This window comes from Falco rusticolus, chromosome 12 (genome assembly GCF_015220075.1).
Source record: "Falco rusticolus isolate bFalRus1 chromosome 12, bFalRus1.pri, whole genome shotgun sequence".
Lineage (NCBI taxonomy): Eukaryota > Metazoa > Chordata > Aves > Falconiformes > Falconidae > Falco > Falco rusticolus.
The window spans coordinates 8,078,298-8,096,117 of record NC_051198.1 but is presented as its reverse complement, the minus strand read 5'-3'; the positions used below and the strand labels follow the sequence as shown (position 1 = coordinate 8,096,117).

At 40.4% G+C, this 17,820-nt stretch overlaps 1 protein-coding gene and 1 non-coding gene across 3 annotated transcripts in view; both read right to left on the bottom strand.

Annotated features, from left to right (window-relative positions):
• MACROD2 (mono-ADP ribosylhydrolase 2) overlaps positions 1-17,820 on the bottom strand; it is an 892,536-nt gene that overhangs the window by 480,108 nt on the left and 394,608 nt on the right. The window lies entirely within an intron of this gene.
• Positions 3,969-4,158, bottom strand: LOC119156398. Its single transcript, XR_005107119.1, has one exon. It is a non-coding gene; the product is annotated as a U2 spliceosomal RNA (small nuclear RNA).

Below are 17,820 nucleotides of genomic sequence, written 5' to 3'. Positions count from 1 at the left end.
GCGGAAAGAGCTGTTACACTAATGCAATCTAAGTTAGTAATAACAATAATAAAACATTTTATCTATGGGTAGTTTGAACATGGAATTAAGTCATTTATTTAAAGTATCATGTAACAGCTCTAGAAACAATTGGCACAGGCACTTTATTTATTTTATTATTACATTTTTGGATGTACAAATGAGTTTTGCATGTAGATGCCTAGTGCCTTGCCATGTCATGACTGCAGAACAACAGCAGATACTTATCAGCTCAGCTTTAATTAATTTAGTCCCAAATGAATACCGCATGTAGAAGGAAATAAATTGTAATTTTATCCTGGAAGACCACTTCACACAAATGGGACAAACTGTTGCCTTATCTGATTTGTATCTGTTGTCTAATCATGCAGAGACTTACTATAAAGGAATTTAAAATATTTCCAAAAATACCCAGCTGCTATTGCACATAAATATTGCGTCTTCCTCTCTGGATAAAATCCTTCTGAGGGAAATAGCTAAGTTTTTTACGGCTTGTTTTTCTTACATCTCACATGGACATGCCCCAATCACTCATATCACTGTTCCATCAAATTTTAAATCACCTATGTGGAAATATCTACAAGTTCAACAACATTCCACTGCATGTGTTCTGCTATTTTGGTGTTTTAATTATGTTACTTCACACAGCCGAACGAAGTTTGACATTAGTACTGAATCTCATAAATCGTCACTTTTACAAAACGCATTCCCTTGAGGAGAGATAATATAGGCCATATGAAAGTCCCCATTTTAGCTTAAAACCTTCTCAAACAACCCTAATTGTTTTCAGAAAGTCAATGGCAGGCTTATGCTCTGTCCAAGGCACAGAAGAAATGAGTGAGTTATATTTACACGTAAGTTCATTTTTCTTTGCATTTTTATTGTGGTGGAGGGTTTGGTTTTTTTTTTTTTAAATAATATGAGGAGTCAAATAAATAAATAAATAAATGAAACATGATTTCTACATTAATTCAGTAGTACTGACTCTGGAACAAAACCATGCTAACATCATGCTGGAGATGTACAGTTAACATTGTGCTACAGATGTACAATCCTTATCATTATTCTTCATCACTCCAAAATACTTTACTATGGAAATGGCCAATGCTATCATACAAAGCCCAGTATACAGCACACAAACATACAAAAAATAGTTTCACAAGAATACTGAGTGATTCAGCATGTCAGAAGCTTACACAGACTTTGCAAATAACAAAGCTTATCATATTGCAATGAATTCCACTAAACTAATTTCTTAGAATGTTAATTGTTGCTTTTATAATACCAAAATTGGGACACCATATGTGTCGCTGTCTAAAAGGAGCCCAGTAATCTGGTCTAATTGTTAATTGACTAATGAAAGTTAATTTTTCAGTTGGGGCAGCGGAAATTTTACAGTTGTATGACATGGGCTCATGCTTTGAATCCAATAGGGATGCACGTGGACACAAATTGATGTCAAACTCTGTAATAGCAACAGGCACATGTAGTCATCTGCAAAGGTTCAGATGTTTCTCACAACAACGTGTTAAGAGAGCTGCAAAGAGAAGGAAGCGGAAGCATACAATTCTTTAAAGAAATCTGCCCAACTCTTCCCATTGTCCTTGCCTATTCTTTCCATTTGTGTATCAAGAAAATGCCCAGAACCCCCCTCCAAGGACGAGCATGTCCCCTGCCAGCTGAAGAGTGGCAACAGCGCTGGATGCTCAGTTTTGTAATCGTATTCCCATGCATTATCTCAACACTCTGCACTCTCTCTTCCTTGTTGTCAGCCTGTTTACAAAGGGAACAGTTGGCTATTGCCAACCTTTCTACTTTTCCCCCAATGCACTGTGAAAAGGATTTCTGTGTGTGCTAAAAATCAGCACAGTTAAAATACAGATCTTTACATTTCTCCAAAGGCTGCCTCTGGAAGGCACAATGCATTAGTGCCCTTGGTTTCACCTAGACCACCTGGTTTGAGGGGACAGAACCACTCAGAAAGGGGTGGGGGAGGTAGACAGGAATAAAGGCAGATTCTACTACTTTGGGGCTAGAAAAAAAGAAAGCCTGCGCTGCTAGTGCTATAGACAAGTGACGCACGAGTCCTCCCTTGCTCTGCCCCATAAGACGCTCTTCAAAAGAACTAGCATATATGTGCTGACCCAGGCGTAATGAAGATACTTCTTGAATGCTGGCCTGTGTCACAGGTTTAAACAGCCTGTGGGGTCCTGAGCTGCCCTTACTTCACCTGGGTGAACATAACTCACACTAAATTAATTTTCTCAGAGAAAGAAAAGAGAGGATCAATATTTATTCCAGGATCAAAATGCTTTTCGCTTAAAGAACTCAGCAGTCAGGAAAAATGAGGAGCAATCATTTCATTCCCACGACAAACAAAAGCTTCCTTGCCAGTAGAAACTGTATATTGACAATAACCTGTAAGCATTGTAGCACGCATAATAATAAGATGGTATTTTGCTGCAGTGGATTTCTATCTTGTTAGACACTATTTTTTGGTTCTAAACATAAATTTTGAAGAATCAAAATATTGTATTTTCCATTAAATATTGATTAAAATAGTTATGATAACAAACACTTACTTCCACTCCCCCACCCCAGAACATAAGCTTTATTTAACACATACTAATTTAAATACTGTGGCCATAAATAATGACTAAGGAATCATCAATAGATCTGAAATGCAAGGAAAGGGAAGTCTGGGTTGTTGTTTTTTTTTTTTTTAAACCATTCTTTTATTTTACTGCAATTAATCTAGTAGTACACCAAGCTATTACCAAAAACGTCACACCAAATTAACTTCCTTTTTATTAACCATGGCAGGTCAAATAATTACAGAAATGAAGGTGTCTTGGTAATGAGACTTAACTCAAGGACACTAATTTACAATGACACAGGTTCCTCCTTTCTGTATTACCTAACATACTTGGTAAGAAGTCCTTGAAGGGTCAAATTCTTATGTCATCTAGAAATGATTTTGATCACTCTCTGCCTGAACTATACTCATTTTCCCTCTAATACAACTCCCAGTTTTCACCATCACATCAACTTGGCCATTAGTGGCTTGATTCTGTTTCAAAAGATGTCATAAACCATTCTTGTCATCACCTGCTGCATTACATAGGACTCAGCAGTAACTATGTCATAGGCCAAGTAAAACCAGCTTTTGTTAGCCACCCACTGACTGCAAAATGTATGAACAGTTCTGAACCTCCAGTTTATAAAATGGCATAAGCTGGTATTTAATCAATCAAAAACATTCAAGTGAACACCAACTCTCTGTAGTTTTTGGCATATTTCTGAATATATTTCAAATACTTGAGTGTTCCCTCAAAGGTATCGATTGCATCTATTTCTTTCCAATTCTTTTTTCCAAATATTTTTGGATATATATTCCAATTTTGGATATATTTGATATTTTCCAAATTTCACCAAAGCAAAGAAAATCCTATAGGTACCATTTTGCCATAATGTAGCATTTTTCTTATCTTTCGGATTTTGCAGTTATTTCTGATTGCTATTTTATCTCATTTTTCAGAAAAACAGCACCTGTAAGAGCGGTCAGTGAAAATAAACAGTACCAGCGATGCAATAACTTGCTCTTCATCAAGGGTGAGACTAAGTGCAGGCTCACTGTACCTGGTAAGTACAAAATAATGCCCAGTCCTGAAGGTGATAATTTGATGTTATAATACTAGACATTATAAAATGGATATTAGTATGGATTGAGAAGACAGTGAAAAATGGATTAAAACACAATCAGAAGTGCTATTTTATTATTACAGGGGTTTTATTGAGGCTCAGGAAAACCCCTGGGCTGAAAATAGGTGGAGATTGAGAGAAAACTTTAGAGCAGTATAATCTATGCTTGCTCTGCTCCTGCTCTTCCCTTCGCACTCATTTATGGTCATTAGGGGACTTGCTGCTTATTTATTTTTTTTTTTCCTTTTTCTTTTCACACCATTCTAGAAACACAGCAATAGCCAGCTTCCTGCATGGAGAGGATGGTGTAAGCTCCTACTACATTTCCCAGTCCCCACACTCATGTAATATAAAATCCTCAAGTTGAGGACATAACAGATATTAAACTGATAAAAACATATGCTACATTTGATCTTTGCCAAAAGGTCAAGAAGCAAACATGATTCAGCAGACTCGACGGCTTCCTGGTTTGACTCAGTGAGTGCACTAGGACTGAACCACTGTAAGATTTTAACACTGCAGTAGCAACAGTTATATAGCTTTATCACTCAGATTTATCGCAAGGAACTGCAAACAGACCCCAAATAATTTACTCCAGGATTTCAGTGAGCTCATGATTTCGCATGCACAGTAACTGTTCCAGGACAGGAACTTAGGAAAGCTAAAGATGCCATGTCCAGCCACACAAAACATTCCACTCTTGGTCTGGTTATTTCCTCTATGGTAAACTAAATCAAAGGAAAGAACACCCAACAACCTCCCCTCTAGTCTCCCGCTGCCCCCCCCCACAACCTGCCCCAAACACTTCAGCAATCTTCTGGTTTCTGAATTATTACAGGGTTATTTTAGAACCTTCTCCCCATGGATTAGGGAGCAACATATCTCCCCCGCAGAAAGTATGTCACAACATTCTAAAAAGTTGAGGGACTTTTTAATAAATAACATACTAAAATAACGTACTAAACATAGAACTACATACTGCAGTTCATTTTCTTAATGTTTGCTGATTCAAAGACCACACTGCAGTCTTGCCAAAGCATGATTTTTAACTGCTCTGTATGGAAGTCCACTATAAATTAACACAGAAAATTCCACACACAAAACACTAAGACAACACTGCTAAAGATTAAAAAAATCATCCCTGTGCGTGGGAACTACAAGTGTCTGAAGTTAGCGAGTAATAACAAAAGACGTTTGAGTAACTGGGATCAAGACAAGAATTTCTTAAAAATCATTTTGATTTTCAAGAAAACTTTAAACAAGCTTGGAAACCTTATCTGCCATTATATTTTCCATCACTCATTATCACCACTAATTATTTATAGGAATAGAACAGTAGGTCAGAAGTAAAAGGAAATGTATTGTCACAGCAGAAATACCCAGCTAATATACTGATGCTGGTGTTCCAAGCTGCACAAGAGAGCTAGCCAGCTGTAAGGTAATTGTTTTACTTTCAATACAGAGTATTCAGCGAATCAGTATCAGCAAATCTACTGGATTTTAATGAGTTAAAATATTTTAATAGCATAGCTTTGTTCTTTAGTTTAATCACCTTTCCCTAAGGCTCTGAACAACATTTAAGCATGTGCTTAATTTGCTATTGAAGTCAACAGAACTTTCGGTGAATACTGGAAGTTAAACATGTGCTTAATGAGATTTACTGAATCAGAATGCGTAAAAACCAATGTGAGCAGAATCAAAGCCCAGAGGCATTAGTCAAGTCCACCCTGAGATTCCGTAAGGATACAGGGCCTCCAAAATGCGAATGACTATTTTGTAATTATTATGACATGTCTGCTGTACACACGGATTTCTGAAATACTTATATAGCAAAACACATACCAGGCTTTATAGGTCATTCAAGTAGGAAGGGGAGAAAACCCTTGAATTTACCCTACAATAGCAACTGGAAGTTTTTGTGAAATTTTTTTGTTCAGTATCAGCAGCTCAGCAATACCCTTTTACATGAGACAACTGCTGATTTGTCTCATGTTTCCTCCAAAATGAAAATGTAGTATAATTAAAATGCTTTGATTGGGGTCTGGAGGGAATGGAGGGATGGAGTTAACACATATTTTTAGGTATCTGTTCCGCTGTGAAAAAGGAGGAATCTAATCCAATATTAGTATCTCACTTCCTCAATCATTCAGGCAAACTGTGTAATCCTCTCAAACCTGCATATGAACATCTGCGTTATACCAGATGATACCCTTTTCTCAGATTAAAATAAATTACCTGCATGCCTTTAAGTCCCTTTTTTTGCTACCAAAGACTACCATTTCTTCCCAGTGTGGAGGAGTTTGAATTCAGAACATAAAACATAAAACTGTTCTTTACTATTTTGTGTGACATTTAAAGGGCTTAAGTGAACATTTAATTGAATTGGAACTAATAAATATTTCCCTTGACAGTATAAATCAAAAAAAAGGATTTGACACCAAGAAAAAAATTCTTCTGATTCCACACTCACTATAAATGTTCAAATCTGATGTAGCAATATTTTAGTTCGTTCTCTTCTAGCTTACATGGAGAATCTGCTTTTGGCTTCAAATGTCAGAGATAATTTTTATATGCCCAGAAAAAATCAACAGTGTATTGGAGAAAGGTTTAGCAACATCTCTTAACAGTATACCGTCACCAATCCTTTCTGAAATATACTGTCAAAATCAGCAAATCTGCTAAAGACAAAATTTTGAACATAACAATTGTTACTTCAATATGGAAGTCATTAGCATGGAATGAGTTAATCTTCCTCACTCTTTAAAAAGAGTAAAAAAAGGCTAGGAACAGCTGTCACTCAGGTGATGAATACAAGCTGCCAGCCTTTTAAACAGCAGGTACAGCATTTGAGCTCTGAATTAATTAGCATTCAGAAAGCCTAAACACTGCTTGATAACTCTGCAAGATAATTTTTGTCCCTTCCTGCAAATTAATACTGCTATTAAGATGAGCAAGGACACAATGCAGATCGTAACTGTACCCATTAAACAAAGTTTCACAAGTAACAAATTAGAGGTTCTAGCCAAGAATGCATCAAATCAAATCAAGCATTACTGCAAATAACACTCAGGAATCCACCTTCAGTTTTTCATGGCATTCAGAAAACCAGATACAATATGAATTCCTGTGTAAATGCATGAAATGTTTCCTGTGTATAAGCACAAGCTTCTCAAAAGTTCAAGGTTCTAAATGTTTAAATAGTGGCTTTGTCTCAAAAGCATTTGGGCTACTCCATACAAGGGCTGCTTTTAACATACACATATACACTGCAGTGACAAGTTAGCAATGTCTTGGAGATTGTACTTGTAACAGCTTAAAAAACAAGGGCTCCACCAAATACTGCATCAAAGTCTACACAACGAGCAGTGAAAAACCTTCCTCCTATATATATCATTTCATTCAAGTGACAGGCATATTTTAAAAAGCACAAAAATGATTGATATCAGAATTTAATGATGTTTAATAACTGGCCATCTGTCAACAGTCAAGGAGTAAAAAAAGCAGCGCTTTATTATTTCCCAAAAGATTAGAAATACTGATGCTAATTAAAAGGCACATTATCATTATCTCAAAGCAATGTCTAAACACTGATCAGACTTCAAGTCCAGTGAAGGGGAAGGAGAGAGGACCTATGAGCACAAGTCTTCCCCAAATGGGTCATTTAGATTGATAATCTCTAAGCTGGTGTTACGACAGTGTACCTATCTGAACTTGGCGAGTAGCAGGTAACACCTGACTGCGTGGGCGAGCAATTAAACCCTGCCCTGACATAAGAAAGATCATTTGTTTTAAACTCAACTGTTTAGAAGAAATATTTGGTACGCTTTTACACAGAATTGCAAGAGAGGAGAAATATGCTAAACATGGCATTTCACTATTTATTTCTTCCAATGTTCCATACATGGTGTTTCAAAACAAAGTAAAACTTGGCATCACGGTGCCCCAACACATGACTAATTGCACCACACTGAACTGCAATGTACTAGGTATTTTTAGCTGAGAAACGGATTGATGTCACACGTGCATAAGGGACTTGCATGGCCACATATGACTGAAACCCATGCACAAAGGAACTAAACCCATGAGCATGGTGTCTGTGAAGCACTATTACCTTTCCAGTCCTTCAAGAACTCCCTTTTGAGGTTCAGCGTTGCTTTGGCTCCTCACACTGAGTGGTAAGAAGGAAGCAGGTACATAAAGGTAGGTGGTTCAGGCTGCTGCTAATGTGTGCCTGGAGCTCTGCCTTCAACGATAATAGTCAGTTTATTACCTTTTAAAAATATGGTATTTATTGACATTTTCACAATTCATCTTGATCAGAACCTCTTTTAAGCAAACAGACCTCTACCAACCTCAAAATCCATGCTTCGTGTTTGAACAGAAGCAGCCAGCAGCCCCTAACATGTTTTTTCTCTTAGCATGTACAAAGCTGACATGACTTGGCATTTGTTGCTTGCAGAGAGGCAAAGTTTTCCTGCCCTTGGGATACAAGAGATGTGTAAGCAAGATATGATTGATCGCATCTCCCACGCAGTGGTAACTCTTTGTACATTCCCAGGTATAGTCACATGGAATCTGTGAGCCCTGCTGATCAGTTTACCAATATCACAAGGCTAAATGAACGGCTTTGTGGTGCCAGAGGAAAGAGGCTGGTGAATGGTGTGGAATACTCCAGCAGTGAAGATAAGCGAAGCACAGACAAAACCAAAGTAAAAGGCAGACTGAGAACAGATGGAGAAAATAGGGATGGGAGAATCACACTGAAAATATGGAAAAATGGCAAACTGAAAGTGTCAAAGCCATGGCTGCAGAAAAGCACAGCTATCCCCTCAGTTGAGGCCCAGGGGCGTAAGTACCTATGCATAATTAAGACCAGTCATTTTTTTCCACCGTATTTTTAACAGCAAACTTTTTCACCTGTAACTGCTGCTATCAAATTACCACCTCCACAGTGCAGAGCCACTTCTAGACTTCCTCCTCAGGTCAAGAATCTATTCATCACCGTCAAGTGAAGCATATTTCTACTTTTACTTGTCATTTTCAAACCATCGCTTCACACAGGTGTGACCTATGAACCTGATTTTCCTTCCAACACTCTCCTTGCCATACTCGCACAGTCCTCCATTATCTCTTTCCTAAGAAATATTACAAAACTTAAGAAAGATGTCCCTGGTTTTGATTACCCTATTCCAATCTAACTCCTTGATCTTCAGCATAAACACTTCAATCATTCTGGCATTTTCATTGACTCAAATTAGATGCAGAGCCAGTAATTATTTCACAGTCCCCTTGCCCTTTCATACACAGGTCTTCCGCCTTACACAATGACAAAGTATTACCTCCCAGATCCTTAAACGGTTCAGATACTTCAGATACGCTTTGGATATGAATCTGACATGAGGGGACTCTTAAGTAAACCTTGTGAGGCTTACCCAGTACTAATTATTAGCAATTACAGTGCTTTTCTAATGTCGAGCTCCAATGCTCAAACATGATGCGAGCCATATAACCATACAATTGTTCCACTGATTAACAGTTTCCTCAGGGTGATCGTGAGCACTAGGTACAAGATCCCCTGTATTTTGCAGCCTGCTACATTTAAATTCAGTGCAGCTCATGCAAAAAAGGGAAATTCACAGTACGGTGTAGGTAAATTTGAAACAAGAGGTTTGCACAAAAATACAGAAATGAAAAAATACCATCAGTACCCAGTTTTACTTATGTTATTTACTTCTATATTCATTACATTTGTTTTAAACCATCACTGAATTCTTTATTCTTTGTGATTCACAGATTTGCCTTCTGACTCTGTGCAACTGTTGTACATTGTATAGCTGTCAGAGCAGAAATGGAATGTATTAAAAGCTGGATAATTGTAAGTTGGGGCATATGGCACTACGGAGAATGTAGGAGTTAGTGGGAAGAAGGGGGTTTTGTTTTGATTTTTTCAAGAGTCCGGATATGACTAAAGCTTTTTCCGGTGGGCAAAGAAAATATCCCTTGTTTCTCTGCTTCTCCACAATTTGAAAATTTGTTTGGTTTTTTTTTTTTTTATTTTTTTGCTTGCTTTTTTTTTTTTTTTCCCCCGGGGGGGGGGAGCTGGGGGAGGTGGGAAGAGAGGAAGGAAAGTTTGACATTAACTCTAACGTACATGCTGGTTCTCCTCTTCTGTCCCAAGAAAATAAGTTCTCAAGCAGTGCGTATTACATTGAGGCTTTTGCAAAAAAAGCACAGAAATGAGCTGGCTGCTGTGTAAACATGTCAGACTTTATAGCTCACATGCATTGAAATGACCAGCACAGTTCGCTCTTCTCAAAGGTATTGCTTCAAGCTGATTGCTGACTCAAGACAAGAACACAACTCTGGTCACAGTGAGTTTCTGAGTATTTTCTCTGCAGCTGCAGGGTATAGAGGGTTTTCTGTTTGTTTTGCTTTTTTTTCCCCTTTTTCATATGAAACCTCAGATTCTGAAGTACAGTTTGGCAGCACCAGGCTGAATTCACTGCCAGTTTCCTAGGGTACAGAATCTCTAATAACACAAAGCCCTGACTATTTTCTTGCCCAATAAATAATCCTAATTTTGCACCACAAGCCTTCTGAAAAATATGACTTCTTGTTTTTATCTCTTGGCTCCAGCTAATCCTTTCTGTCAATGGGGTTTCATGCGTAACAAGTCTGCCTGTGACATGTTAGGTCCCAATGCATCTCTTAACAAATCCCCCATGCATGGCGTGGTTCACAGAGTGCACAGGTTGCAAAAAGGACCGCAGAGACAGAGCCTCTTCTCTAATGGGATCAGAAAGGCTGTGCTTTCACATGGAAGATGCTCATCAAGTGACAGGATGGGAGAGACAGCAGGCTGTCAGGGAAGTCCGAGCTTACGTATCGCATTTCGGGTGCATAAACACAACAGAACATTTGTGATATTTGTATTCTTGAACATCTCTTCTGTCAGGTTGAATTACTGGTCACGTGTTTATTGCTGTCATGCTGGAAAGCTGACCCAGGCGCTGTTTGCTTCATACTCAGCAATTTTAAACAGCTTTTTGCTAGGCTTTAAGGGCTAGCAATTGTGTAACTTGCTCCCTAGTTGTTGTCCTTCATGTTATCCTCCCCTCTCCCATCCCTGCCTCAATTCTTTATGCTTGTTCACTTTGCCCAACGTATCAAAAGAAAGCGCATGAGGCAATAAAAACTGCACATATGCTTCTGCCAGCAGTGGATTATCAGGGCCTTCTCTTGGTTTTGCAAAAGAAATAATGGGAAAAAACTCCGTGAGAGCTGTAAGTCCTCACTTACTTTTTAAAACCTGCCTGCCCCTCTATCAACAGCAGCCTACATTTAATGTGCAGTTGTGGACAGGAGGAAGGTGACAGACACCAGCGCACCCTCCTGCTTCCTGCGACACCCTCACCGCCCTCTCCTGAAAAATGCTGTTACACTGTGTGGCCACTTCTTTCTACTTTCTCAGGGAAACGGCTCCATTTTCATCTCATTGACAGGGAAATGAAAAGTGCACTTAAATTCACTATAGGGACACTTGACACCTAGGGGGTCATTTCTTCCAGTTATCTCGGATTTTAGGCCAGTTCCCACAGGGCACTCTGGGCTTGTTTGAAATCTTGTGTCAAGCCAAGCGTTTCACTTCACTCAATGACCAAAAGTGCTGCAAAAGCTGCTCCTGATGGCTGCCAAACTGCTGATAACTGAGAGATTACAATGGTCATGTAATAAAAAATTACAGGTCCTCTAGTTTTGGCTTCTGAGATGTCTGAGAACAAGAGTACGCCTCTGTCTGCGGTCTGTGTACACACAGGCACGTTCTCTAGTTAAGAGTGAAACCGTGTAACTGAGGGTACTTTGAAAAGTTGTTTATATTCTTTTCTTGAATCGATCCGATGGCACAGCAGAACGACACAGCTAACAGTGACACGTTAGCTCACATCCTGCACCATTTTACATCTTGTATCACCTTAGTAAATATAAATTATAAAAACTACTTATCCATAGTGACTTTTCAAATAATTCCATTATTTACATTATGTTCTGTATCGTCATTAATGTAACAACCAGTTGAGACACCCGAAGTATGCTCATTTCACCTTGGGCTTTCTGCTGAATTGCTGGTATTGCAAAACCTCCATGGGACATATGCACTTAAGTAAATACTGTTGCAAGCACTTTAGAAAAAATCATACATACAAGACTATTAATATTGTTTCCTATATACAAAAATCCCAAATGAACTAGAGGCATTCATTAATAATGTGCATTAATGGGCAAAAATTTCTTCACAAGGACTCTATAAACCTTCAAATACTTGCATGATAAATACTTTGCTTCTGTGTAATAAGAAATGACAGAATTTTGGTTTTGATGAAACACATGGACCTAATTTTCATTATGAGTATATCAGCGCTGGCACCGAGCACAGATGGGAAGAAGTATGAATTTATTTTATGCTCACTTTCATATGTTCACAGCAATATAAATTTAGATTTAATGTATAATTGCTAACTAAAGTAGAGATCCATTCATCTCAAGAAAACATGCAAGGAACACCCAGATTCCTGAATGGATGTTAGTTGTTTGGGTAAAGGAATTAGGTGTGTAGCACTCCCACACCACCTTGTGATTAGGTGAAATCCTGAGGATTTAAAAGAGAAAAAAGCAAAAGGAAACAAAAGGCCCGTCTGAATAGATATCCCCATCTGCTTTCAGAATGGCTGGTCAATCAGCTGTCAGCTAAACAACCCAAAGGCCTCCACCCCCACCCCACCCCCACTCCCACCCCCACCCCCCACTCCAACCACCATCCCCCCCCCAAAAAAGGCTACCCAACATGATTTATTAACTGTTCAATAAGAGCACAAGAGTAGCAAAACCACACAACTCTTCTCCCTGTCCAAGCGGAGAAGCTAGCGTACCCTATTAGTGCAGGGGGACACCTGTCTCTCTGAACAGCAAATCTGCTTCACCTAAGCAACTGGCTTTATGTGCTTATACCCAGTAACTTCAGCTGAATTTAGACAACTGTTTAATTATATATATTTTTTTAAACTGAATATGAAAGTAAGAAGATGTACTTATAGGCACCTTACAAGTGAATCAAATCTGCTGGAGGAAGATAATAGTACAAAGGATAAACAGAAAAATTGGACAAATTCCTTCTAATGGTCAAAGACTTTGGCTTTTCAAGGCATCTGGTGATCTAAACAACTCCACCGGGACAACATGGCATGTAAACAAATTAACATTTTGTTTAAATGTCAATCAACAAGTTCTTTCCCTTCAAACCCAGGTCAGCTGCACCGGCAGCTGTTAAAGAGGTGACACTCGGAGGCTAAGGAGTGGGTGGGAACACCACTCTAAAACATTTCTCTAAAAATTTACACTTTCCACTTTTCCAAATTTATACAAATAAACATTACAATACCTGGGGACAACCTCCCCAATACCCTCCTCCATCCTCTTCTCATTCAAAATTTTGGAGGTTAAAACCCAAAACATTTCGCTCTAAATAGCAACCGGTCCTATTTTCATGCATCATTGCTCAACGCCATAATATACTTTAGATCCGGTTTTACAGTGTAGTGACAGAGTGCAAACTCAGAAAAACACAAAAGGACAAACATACAATGGCATAAATGTCTTTTTTATGGCACTGGGGGTTGGAGGGGTGGATAAGAGGGGTCAGATTACCCTCTTAAATTCATGGCATTTGCGAAGGGTAGCACCCTCACCACTCAGGCAGCTCAGTGCAAGCCCAGGAAGCCATGAAAGTAACACTGTATGATTCCAGCAGAACAGCACCGTCCACCAGAGTGAATCTTCAAAATCCTTCACTGAAGATGGCACATACAAATACAGGCTGAAATATGTTATGAGGGCACACTTGGAGGAGGGGAAAGGTGGTGGAGCAAAATCAGAAAGAAAGTCACTCGTAAAACCAGATAAATAATTTTCTTGGTCTTTACCTGTTTGTAAAAAATTTAGGTAGCTTTCATTAATGAGATTTCTTTCAGTATGAAGAAACAATGCCAAACTTTGCCAACAGCCAGTCTCAATTTGTTAAATCGAATATGAACAGCAAAGACCACACACAGACATTCTTCCTCTTAGCCACATAAAAATACATGATCAAACTGCAGGTAATAAACAGTCAAGAATAACAGAATCCGGTCTACTTCACTGCGAATGAACAAGCTATGCACATAATCCCTTTCCTAGATATTCCTAGCACACTGTACAAGAATTTTAAAATGTGTCACACATGACGCTTCTCCTAATACCTTTAATTAAAACACCACCAGAAGTTATAATGAAAAAGGATTACTTCTTTTTTAATACACTAAAACCTCAAGCTCCTGTTATTTTACATTCTGGTAAAAAGGAAATGAACAATGAAGCCACATTTTGGGATTTAAGATAATCATAAGAATTTAAGTTGAAGTGCAGGAAAGAAGCTTGATTTTTAAATTTGCTTTTAACAGATACAAGCCTTACGTTTCTTTATTATTACAAAGACCCTCAGTTAAAGTTTGCCCTTTTAAACTCCCAACATTTGTTCACAAGCTGCATCTTCCTTCTGCCCCGATATAAATGACAAACACGGGCTCCCGCTGAATGAAAGGGAACTAGTTAATAATTGGCTGTATTGTCATTTCTGGCTGTCTTGTAACACCCTCTGGATTTTGCTCTGAATGCAAAACTCTTAATACCATCCTAGTTTTCATGGTGCTCAGCACACTAGCATGTCACTACTTAAATTAAAACAACGCTATTTACTGTTTGCAAACTCTCCCACTCTCATCTGACAAAGGCATTTTATCCTCTCCGGGATAAAAGCTGGGATACGGGGGCAGAGGAAGATGAAGGCCAGATGACTCCAAGATTCTTGCATGCCCATGTGAAAAGCCAGCCAGTCCACCCACTAAGGGTATTCAGCATTTTTTAGCTTTGTATGGGGTTCAGAGCATTGCTCCCCAGTTTCAGTGGCAGCTGTAAGAACTGCAGTTGCCCAGGCCTCTGTCTCTTTGTTCCAGGAACAGGGCCATCAGCAGGTGCTGTCTGCTTGATGTGATGATGTGAGGTCCACCACAGAGGCGCCAACGATGGTGGCCAAGCAACAAGTAACGGGCTTGTCTCTTGCTCACAAGACTCCCACCTCATGTTTTCAGCAACAAAATGAGACAGGGAGCTCCTTCACAACACAAGCCTGACTCCTAGAGCCGTATCATCTTCTGCAAGCAAAGAATCTTTTGGGCTTTATGATCGCATCATTAAAAACTGAATGATGATGGTCATATACAAAGTAGAAGACTTAAGCAAAAGCATGCAAGTGATTATAACTCTCTCCTGGGATTTGGAGGCTGGGAAAGAAGATTGAAATTGGTTTCTCAGGAAAATTTTTTTTTTTTTAATGTAAACTGATTCTTTGGATATTTTTTGCTTGTTTTTTGTTTAATATTAATTGGAAAGCCAAACTGGTATCCCATTATAGAGCAGCACGTTGATGCTGACAGGCGTATCTTCAATTCCAGAGATCCACTTATCAAAAATCTGGTACCTAAGCAATTGAAGCAAAAGACTGAGGTAGCAGATTATCTTCTGTGATAACACGATGGTAACATACATATCTGCTACTGTGTTTCCTAAAGTATTTGCTAACAGCAGATAAAAATCCTGAGTTCAATTCCAGATTCTTGATAAGGTGCTGCACTTATACAGATCTGTCCCACCCAAGCTCCATTCCTCTAAAACTTTTAACACCTCTGCTGAGCGTGAGACAAAAGGGGTTTCAGCTGCTTCTACTGTAATCTTGAACAACTTCAGCAGATGTTTTACAAGAAAAACTGAAAAACATAACCCCTTAAGAGTTTTCAAACACTTGCTCAAAGCATGAGCTCTGCTTCCTAATCAAAAAAAAAAAAAAAAAAAAAGTTGTTTTTGTTTTAATATGGACAAAACAGCATTTTACTTTACCCTTGGTCTCATAAATGCTTCAGCTGTTTTCAAATGGACTTTTCCGGGGTGGGGAAAAACCCAACATGCCGGGGTGCCAGGGCACGCAATGGGTATTAAAATGTCTCAATTCAAAGTGAAATATGAAGAACTTAGGAGCAGCCAACAAAAGGAATTGAAAATGAAGTGTCACATACAATGTAAAGTAAAAATGCTGCCTACTCCACCCACAATTATTTATATTACAGAAGTGCCTGAAGACCCAAACTGGCATACAATTCCCTACCAGGAACTGTGGGACAACAAAGACCCTGTCCTGAAAAAAATTAATGAAAATCATACCCTGATAATACCACAGTGCAGCTCCAATGAGAGCTTGAATCTAACTGTGCCACATGAAGAACTACATACCACTTAAAAAACAAAACCTGATTTAACAGGTTGGAATAATTTGGGTTCTAAGTACTGTATGATGTAAGACAGAATATAAATTCATTGCTGCTGCCAATGTATTTTGCCCAATCGCTCTGCCAGGTCATATTGACCTGGAGAAAGTGTGTGCAAATCTGAGCACATTACACATGTGCCTCTTCAAGAAAGACTACCCGTGACGGCTATGGACAGTATTTCTAATGGCCTTTTTAATTGGCACTATGATGATTAATTCGGGCCTTCACAGAACTCCAGGAGTTCTCATTAGCTAACGGCATGGTGTCCTGGCACACCGTGTGGGTGACCATTATTACTAAAGAGTTACCAGATCGTGAGACAAAGGTAAGATGAATTTTATACAAATCTACAAACCCCAGAAATTGAAGTCTACTATGGAGTCAGCGGGAAAATCACTTCCTTCTTAATATATTCTTTCAGCAATGCCCATATGCTCAAAGAAAACAGAAAAGGCCTTGAGAAAGGTACTGAAAACAGGCCACATATGTAAGAAGGATTAAAGGCTCTATGCCGTATTTCTTGTCGTTGCAAAAGTTTACGTGTGCTCAAGGCTACACGCAGGGTATTGCAATTATCCCCTGAGACCAGAGCAGGAGTTTGCCAAGCCAGGCCTGGTCACTGAGGGCTGGTACCTGCAGGAACAGCCATCAACCAAAATATTTCAGCTACACCCGGCTGCTGCTGCCCTTCCCTGAGAGGAATGCCTCAGGTTGCTGCTTTTTTGCACAAGACCCAGCTTATGGGCCCACTGAGACCAGCTGACCCGCCAGCAGCCCAGCGGCTGTCCCCAGCGCGGCCATGGCACCACGGGCTGCCCACATGTGGGGCCACGTTGGAGGCCACTGCCTGGAGAGGGCCTTGAGCATTCCTGCTGTCGCTTTTTGGGGTTAGAAAGCTCTCATCTGGCTTCCCTCATCTGCACTTCTGCCGTTTCGGGGCACCGCCCAAGCGCAAGCTCTCGCCTGCGTGCCCACCATGGCCCGTGCCCGGTTACCGCGCCCCGCTACACAGCCAGAGGCACAGGTAGTCAGAGGCACAGCCAAAGGCTGCCTCCGGCCTCCCAGCGCCGCCACCGCCGCCCGCCGCGGACCCCTCCCGCCACCCGAGCAGACGCGCCAGACGCCGGCAGGGGCGGAGGCTTAGCTGCCGCCGAGAGCGCCCGTCAGGGCGGCCAGCGGCGGGGCGGGGCACGCCCTGAGGGGAAGGCGGGAAGGCGCGCGCTCCGAGGGGAAGGCGGGAAGGCGCGCGCGCTCCGAGGGGATGGCGCGCTCCGATCGGCCGCAGCGGGCGCGAGCAGCGGGCGCCCCGCCGGGGTTAGGGAGCCCGGCCTTTGTGGCGGGAACGAGCCGCTCCCGGGGGCGTTCGCAAGCGCTCGGTGCCACGGAGAGGCAGCAGCCGAGGGGCCGGGGCTGCCCGGTAGGATACGGCGCTTCCCTCCCAGCCAAGTTACGGAAGGGAGCAGTGCCGGGCTTGCTTTTCTTCCAGTATCAGAATCGGTGATTAAAGCTGCTTAACTGACAAAAGACTGATTAAATACTCCCGAATCAAAGCAGTGTTCTAGCCGGGTGATGGCACCTCACAACAACTTCTGGGAGTTTGCCCGTTTTGCTTTGCTGCTTACTAACTACTAATACAACTACTAACACACTACTGACACTGCAATGTTGATGGTGTATCCAGCGCATC